Below are 8,524 nucleotides of genomic sequence, written 5' to 3'. Positions count from 1 at the left end.
TGCTATAGCCTATAATATTTTATGACTATTTAACTTTGAGATATTGAAAGAAAATGAAGAAGTATGCAAGTATAATTCATGATTGTTTTCGTTTTTCTTCATATATTTTTTGTCTATTTGTAAAGACAACATGATTTTGTTAATTAACACAAATAGTCATAAAAACCACCATTTGCTGTTGTGTTTTTCCCATTTAATGTTTCTATAATGTTGTGCACTGTGAAATTTTTGTATAGCAATACTCAGCCAGGACTCTTAGCAGCTGAATTACCATGTGTTGGCAGTATCTGTTAAAACGTGATCAGTGTAAATCCTGTGAATAAGACCTGTGATCATGCAATAAAAAAAAAAAGATGACCCATCTTAGATAAAATACATTTATTTCTCACTTATGCTGTTAGTAATAATATTTAGCTTGTTTTATAGTAATTTATGTCAGTGCCTAGAGACACGGAATCATTAGGTATTTCCCTACATTATAAAGAATGATCCTGGAATATTTTTATTTTGTTCATTCTATGGCTTTGCTATTTTATCATTTTTGTTAAAGCAAAAGTTGCTTTAAAAGGGGGTGAAATGGAATGTATTTGGTTACATGAAGTCTATAAGGAACCATTTAAGACATCTCGGATTTATGAAATTATTGTTCCCAGAGTTAGCATGAATCCTATTTACCTCAAATATCATTATCCTCTTTGCCAGGAACTCTGACAAGCTGAATAAATATATAAAGGGGGAATCTTGGTAGTTAGTAGACAGACTGGTGACTCATGACAGGGTCAGAGCCTTTGCTATTTGCTTAGAAACAGATCTCTTTCCCTGGCTGCCATGGGGAGGAAGTGATGATGGAGAATGGTTAGTTTCAGAGCAATGTGGTCTAGGCAGCTGGAAGGTCAGGGGTTAAACATGTGCTATCTCAGCTATGCTGGGTGCAATAACAACACTGGGCATCAGGAGAATGATCTATCAGGGCAATTAGTCAAACAGGCCTTGTGGTAGCCCAGATAGGCCTGGCTCTGTTTGCATCTGTTAATCAGTTTGAGATAAAATCCTTGTGAAACCTTTTTGTTACCTTGAGAAAGTAGACACCTGGAAAGTAAACATAAGACAATGGTGTCTTTAAAACTGATTTTGAAAAATGACTATGGCTCCCAGATGGGATTAAATAATTTTTATTTCTGGCTGTCCCAAAGAAGACAAAGAATTTCTTTGCTCATTTTTTTCCCACCTACTTCTTAGTCTATTTGCCCAAAAGCAGAAATAACAGAATTGGACTTCTTTTGATCAAATATAGGACTTGGCTCAGATGCCCCAGGAAGTGGGAAAGATAATTTATATTGTGTGGTTTTATTTTCTCCCCAAGATTTTTCTGTAAATGCCACATTTTGTTATAGTCCATACAGTGACGTAGACATGAATTTAGTATTTCTTTCTTCTCTTCTACAGTAAACTCCTAGAGAATAATGATGAAACCTTAACCTTTCTTTTGTTCTGATGCAGTCATACTAAGTCACAAAAGAGTCAGGGAATTATGAGGAGATTTTTATCTGTGACTAATTTGAATTGTAGTGAAAACTCAGAACTGGAAGCTTTCAGGATGATGGTTGAAGATTTATTTTGAACAACAATTTGCTGTGCCCTAAATACATATGGTAAGCCCTCTGTGCCACTATTCACGTGTTCTCCTCTGCCTGGACTACTCTTTGAAAGCAGATGCAGAAGCAGTGTATGCCTAGGGCTTTAACAACAGCAAGACAATTTTGGGGTTCGTTCGAGTGCATCTTTCCTCACCTAATTTGAGCTTACTCTACGATCTACAGATTCTATTTTACATTAAAACTGCTGGTTATTTTCAAATCTAGTTTTATAAGCTGTACTCATACTTCATTTTTCCAGGAAATCAAAGCGTAAGAAAAGCAAGCCTAAGAATTGAACACCAGGAACCATTTTTATCCATCCAACAGAAGATATCTATGTGATTTTGGATAGCTTAATTAACTTCTCCGAACTTCACTTTTCCTCCATAGATAACTAGAGAATAAAAATAGGACCTATGTCATGTGGTTCTTCTGTGGAATCAATGAAAACATATGCACAGGTAGTTCACACAGTGCTTAGAACAGAAAACACTGTATAAATGGTTGAGTTTTAGCCATCACCCTCTCTACCTGTTCAGCAGTTACATTGAGTTAGAGGTAGATGAATTGCCTCATGCTGCTGAGCTGATAGTCTAAATCTAAACTTACACTGTGACAAAAAATACCACGGTTTCCATGTCAATTAAGATTATTTCACCAGATTAAAATTTGTAAACTTTTTAAAGGGACTTTATTTTTTAGATTAAATATAGGTTCAAGCAAAATTGAGTGGAAGGTACAGAGATTTCTCATGTATCTCTTGCCCTCTGCTCCCACAGGCAATTTATTCAATTATCCACATCCTCAACCAGAGTGGTACATTTGTTACAATTGATGAAAATACATCATTATCACCTAAAATCCATTGTTTACATTAGAGTTCAATCCAGAAGAAATTTTTCGTGTTTTGAGTACACTCAGTGATATCTAATCATTCATTCAATTATTCATTATTGTTTCTAATTGGCAAATGTACTTTTCCCTCAGTTGTGATATTTATTGTGCTAATAAGATATGACTTAGGTCTGTAAGGGGCTTATAATAAAATTTTTCATTTTGATCTGAAATCAGTTATGTTTAATTTATTTTCATAAAAAGGTGTATTATTCTACCACCTTTGTGGAGTACAATTCTACCAGATCCATGTGCTATAACTGCACTCTTACAAACATTATAACATGTAGGTTTCTGCCAAAACGTAAAGGGATGTTTTCTGAACCTTATTATTCATCCCTACAGTACAAACGGAAAAAAACAATTTAAATCTCAACTCATAATTTGCCATTGCGAAGCATTTTAAATAAGACCCCTTAAAAGTTCTCCTAGACAGATGCTTGTCTCATTTTTAAGTTATTATTAGATTCTGAGAACACATCAAAGGCCAGCTACAACACAATCTACTTTAGCACAGAATTTGGATAATTAGACCTGTTCTGGCCCTCACATTTTCATTCAGCGTTATTCCCAAATAGGTTCCATTATGAAATTCTGTGTTGTCAGCTCTACTCCAGGTGTAATAAGGACCCTGCAGACACTAAAGAAGTAAGTTTGGTCAAGGACAGGACACCTGCAAAGATGGACAGCATTTTAACATCTGAATCTAACCTGGCCAGACCAAACTGCTAGATACTCAGTGCAAGCCTTACACCAATAGGGGATCTGGTGCCTGTTATTTTCTTTCTTTTTTCTTTTTTTAGGCAAGGCAACCCTTGGTTGACCTCACAGATTACAAGGACCTTGTCAGCTTACAATCCCTTATTTTTTATTTTTCACACCTACAGCACTTGGTCTTCCTAGGTGGTCTCCCATCCAAGTACTAACCAGGCCTGACCCTGCTCTGCTTCCGAGATTAGACATCGGTTTTGTTCAGGGTGGCATGGCCACAGACGGAGATGGGGCTGGAATTGGATAAATAGAACAGAGGGCTGGGCAAAACAAGATCAACACGGTGAGAACACCCCCCCCCCCCGCCCCGCCCCCGTCACCTTTGCTCCTGCCGCTCTGCCTTTCTCAGCGTTCCTCACCGTGACATGCTTCTTCCTACCATGGGACCTGACACACGCTCCATTCTGCTGCAAAACCAATCTTCCCCTTGGTTAAAAGTCCTCCTTTTCAGTTCTCATTCAAGTGCCAGTTAATTAAGTCAGAATCTCCTGATCTCCGGTATAAGTCTGACATTCCTCTGTTTCATAATTTGTCATAATATGATAATGTGATTATTCAATGAATTGTTGTTTTATCCAGTAGCACAGAAGTTCTCATGGCTCAGGTCTTGAGTCTCTGTGACTTTGTGTCACTAATACTTGGTATGTTGGAGATGTCTGTTGACTATTGAATTAATAAAAAATATATACAGTCTGGTAGCATTAATAAAAAAAGGAATTATAGTCATAAAATACTATGTTGTGTTTTCTAGGCATATAAAATGTTATGTGATTTAACTAGATCTTAGAAATTTCAAGTTTAAATTTCAAGGTTAAAATCAATTTAAACATTGGTACTTTTTCTTTTTATTATAAAAGTTTAATTATCTGGTTTTTTATAATTAAAATAGTTCATCAGACCAGGTTTACTTTTTGCACTCTGTTTATTTTCTTAAAGGAGCCAAGTGAAATCCAGATTTCATTTGGATCTGGACTGAATTTGCAAGAATAGCAAGTAAAAAGTCAATGAGTATTCTAAACATTTTAATCTTTACCTATAAACTGGGTAAGGTACAGATACATTAATTCTTGCTAATGGTTTATGTTGTATAGTTATTGAATCAAGAATCTGTCAAACATGACGTGTCTTTTGTAAATACTTTCTGTTCCCAAAGTGACAGTGGTGCAAAGACAAATAAAATTTTGAAAAATTGTAACCATTGGCAACTCTCAGATTTTTTGGCTCAGGTTAGTGAAATAGTTCACTGAAATGATATGAAAAAAATTGCCGAAACCAGATTCCAATGCTGGAGGGTGAAAAATGTGTAACTCAAAGGTTTAGGATGAATCCAATTTTTCTGGGGAGAGACAGTAAGTTAAAGAAATCCTTATTGAAAAATCTTGACCTCTAAAATGATTTAACAGACAGAATAATCTCTGATACCTTGTGATTTTTATTTATAGCAGCAGTAAAATGTACCATACTTTGGGATGAGTTATCATGATTTAACATTTAATTTCTAAGCATTGCCATGTGTGGGATGAGCAATAGCAAAGTATTGGCTCAAAGGAGCATAAACTATTGGTACAGTAAGATGGGAGGAGAGCAGCAGGTGATAGATGAAGCTGGAAAGGTAAAGTGTAATGGAAGAAACCAGTGACAGAATGGATGAGTCAGCTAGAGACCAGAGAAATAGTTGCATTAGGAAAAACCTGGCAGGTATCATGAGTCTGTTCATCAAGGTCAAGAGATAACCTATCAGAAGAGTCAACACAGGCACACACTCCCAGGACAATAGATCAAGAGGCTTTAAGAAACAAGTGGCTGACACTTTAACTCATTATCACCCCTGCTCATCTACGTACCTTTTCATGAGATTAGCAACCCATGTTAATTTTAAATTTATTAATTGTTAAATATATATACATACATACCTATATCTATATCTATCATCTATCTATCTATCTATCTATCTATCTATCTATCTATCTATCTCTCATTGATCTATTTGTATTTTTGATTAAATAACACAAAGGGGGTTAGTCAAGAGCATGTCTTTCATTTTTGCTCTAAGAATGGGTTATTAGATCTCTTTGCGATAGATTAAATTCCAACTTGAAGGTATTTCCTTGATTTTCTTTTCAGATTTTGTTATCATTTAGGTTTTAATCTTCCAACTCTCTCAATACTGTTAATGTATTATATAACCGATATTCTGTAAGGCCTTTGGCCTTGATAATCCAACATTTGTCGTGGAGATGAGCTCCCCAACACAGTAATTTTGAATGACCAGTACTTTTAAGTGACCAATGTAATAAAATACAATATTTTTTATGTAACAGAACTTTCCATAAAGTTTTGATTTTTCAAATTTCAAAGGGCACATGTTCCTCATAAGACACAGATAGCTGTACTTTTATAGATCAAAGTATTTAGGTTATGATAAGAGGTTTATGGGCTCCATAAAATTCTAGGGTTAGAAATTTACATAAATTCATATCTAGCTGATCTCACGAGTTTGAAAGAAATCTCTAAGGACTGAAACTTGAAATATATGTACTTTTCTTTCTAGGCCAGTTGAGAAATAAAAACATTCTTAGTTATTTCAAGCCCATTTAGCAGTGTACAGTGTAATTAACTCTGATGTGTATTTCACACCCAATTAGGGGATATTTTAGCACCAAGATAATTGGACCTAGCAGCACCTGGGAAGTGTTATCAAACACGTTTATCACCACATATTATTGTCCTATGATCCTCTTCGCTTTATGTTGTGCATAAAGAGAATGGTCAAGACATCTGGGAAAATGTTGCTCATTATTGAAAGTTCCTAAGACTTAAATGCAGTTCAAAGTATTTCTGTTAGTTTAAACATCCCTAACCTTTTGCTGTGACTTCATAATCTTTGTATTCCTTTTACTAATGATTTCTTTATTGCTTATCAGGGTCATACCAACTCATTTTCCTTGGTTGTCAATGTGTTGTGATTTTTTGGGTAACAGAGATAATCTATTAATTTTTTTTTTTTCTCTTTCTCACTCTGGGTTACCTAAAGGATTGACTGCAAAACTGGAGTTTGGTATATAACTCATGTTCTGGAATTTCCAGACACCACCAACCACAAGTTCGAAAAATCCATACTAGACATTCTTGTGTCTAAGAGTGTGGTCTATGGACCTGTAGACTGAGAGCTCATTAAAAATGCAGATTCTTGAACTCTGCCCCAGGCCTATTGTCTCTGCATTAAAAAAATAAAATAAAATAAATCCCAAAATGAAGCCTATGCATGATAAAGTTTGAAAAACATAGTCTAGGTTAAGTAAGAAATAGTCTAGGGTGGTGCCTGTGGATTGTCTGTTTTTGTAGTCCTAGTAGCCCCAGAATACATAACAATATGTATACAAAGAAGGTTTTTAAAAAAATAAAAAGAAAGAAAGAGAAAGAAAGAAGAAAGAAAGGCCAGTAGACAGGCTATTTACTTGCTAGTCATAGACCAGGTGCTTCAAAATGGATGGAGTATTCAAGTCCCTTCGGAACACAATTGGTCTCAAAGTTCACCCCTCTTAAAACCTTCATCTCTGTTCTTTCTAGTCCTGTGAATTTCAACTTGCTGCTGACTCAAGGCTTCTCCCTCCAATGTCATATTTAGACCCTCAGCTCCTGCCTGAGCTGTGCCTTGGGAATCCTGACCCTCCATTGTCAGCACTGGAGTAACATGACTTTCTAGCTTTAGACAAAGACAAGGTCACAGTCATCATTTTTTCTTTATAGATTTATCAAGGAGCAGTGGCAACTCACTTAACCAAGTCTGCTTAGATAAAAGTTTTTTCATCTCCTCTGTTTTTTTTTTTTTTTTTTTTTTTGCTCCTGGTTTGAGTAACATGTCATGAGAAAGTCCTAACACAATCACTCTCTTAAGTAAAAAGGATGCACTCTTTGCTGCCTCATTGAGGAAAATCCAATTTTCTCATAGCCAGGACTTTTACACAAGGGGAAAACACCAGAGTCCTGTAAATCCTGGCTTTGTTCCTATAAGCAAGTAAGACCTAGTTTTCCTTCTCCAACACATTTTTTTGGTAACTATACAATCATTTATAATTATATTACAATATTTTGTTTAGATTGGAGTATGTTAGATGACTTTTAATACTATATTTTGACCCAATTTTAAAACATTCTCTGAGCCAACTAATCAAAAATATATTAATGCTAAAATTAAAGTTAATGGAAGCTGAGGAAATCCTACTTGAGGATTTAATGCCTTGGCTTATTCATTTGTGATTTTAAGTTTTTTTTGTTTTTGTTTTTTTTTAATTGAGAATCTACTACTGGGTCCTAGAAAAAAATATACATATATACATATACATACATGTACATACAGGCATACGCACACGCAAATTGCCTTTAGGAAAATAACGTATTTAAGAAAATAAAATGAGGTTACAAATTGTACAAGTAGAACACAAGTGTCAAGAGAGGATTTTAGACATCAGAAATAAAGGATCACTGCCGGCTGAGTCGATACATGAAGGATTCATATAGAGAGAAGAGTAAAACCCCAGGGTTTTTAAGGCAAATTTCATCACCCTTTGACTGGAAATTAGGTGAATAACCTGCTGTGGCTATTTTACACTGGAAAAGTTATTGAGCAAAACAGAAACACAGTTATTTCTGAATAGCAAATACAAGCTACTGCTTTTACAATTACCATATTCTATTGCTTCTCGGCCTTTGACTAAGATCAAGTGTAGTATCTGTTCTTATCAGTTTTAAATTACCATATTCTATCCCTAGACACTTGAGGTAGACTTATTGCTGGGAGATAGGAAAAACAAAATAGAACAAAACAAAAAAAAAGAACAAAAAAAAAAAGGAAAGAAAATCTATATGCTGTAATAGATTCAGATAGCTTTGTGGTCACGGTGACCAGAAAACAAGACAGCAGGAAATAAGTTTAAAGCTATGTTTATCTCAACAAGGTAGCAATATCTACTTAGAAGAAAAGAAAAAGTTCTGTTTCATGTGACAGTCAGGAATTGTCTGTGTGCATGTGTGTGAAGGTGTGTGTCCATATTTCATATAAAGCCTCAGTTTTGGGGGGGGATCAAAATGTTTACTTTCAATGGGTTTAAACTCTTATAGATACATTTTTAGTATATCTATTACTCTGTACTGACTAGAGAGTTTTGTGTTTGGCAAATTCCCACAGTTTACATAAGTAGAGAGAATGTTCATGAACAGGT

General features: G+C 35.1%; 1 pseudogene; it reads left to right on the top strand.

The window, feature by feature from the left end:
* Nucleotides 1-7,997: 7,997 nt before the first annotated feature.
* On the top strand, nt 7,998-8,118 carry LOC118601028 (annotated as a pseudogene).
* The last annotated feature ends 406 nt before the right edge of the window (nt 8,119-8,524 follow it).

This window comes from Rousettus aegyptiacus, unplaced genomic scaffold (genome assembly GCF_014176215.1).
Source record: "Rousettus aegyptiacus isolate mRouAeg1 unplaced genomic scaffold, mRouAeg1.p scaffold_m13_p_3, whole genome shotgun sequence".
NCBI classification, from domain to species: Eukaryota; Metazoa; Chordata; class Mammalia; order Chiroptera; family Pteropodidae; genus Rousettus; species Rousettus aegyptiacus.
Note: the sequence above shows the minus strand (reverse complement) of the source record. Positions and strands in the feature narration are given on the sequence as shown.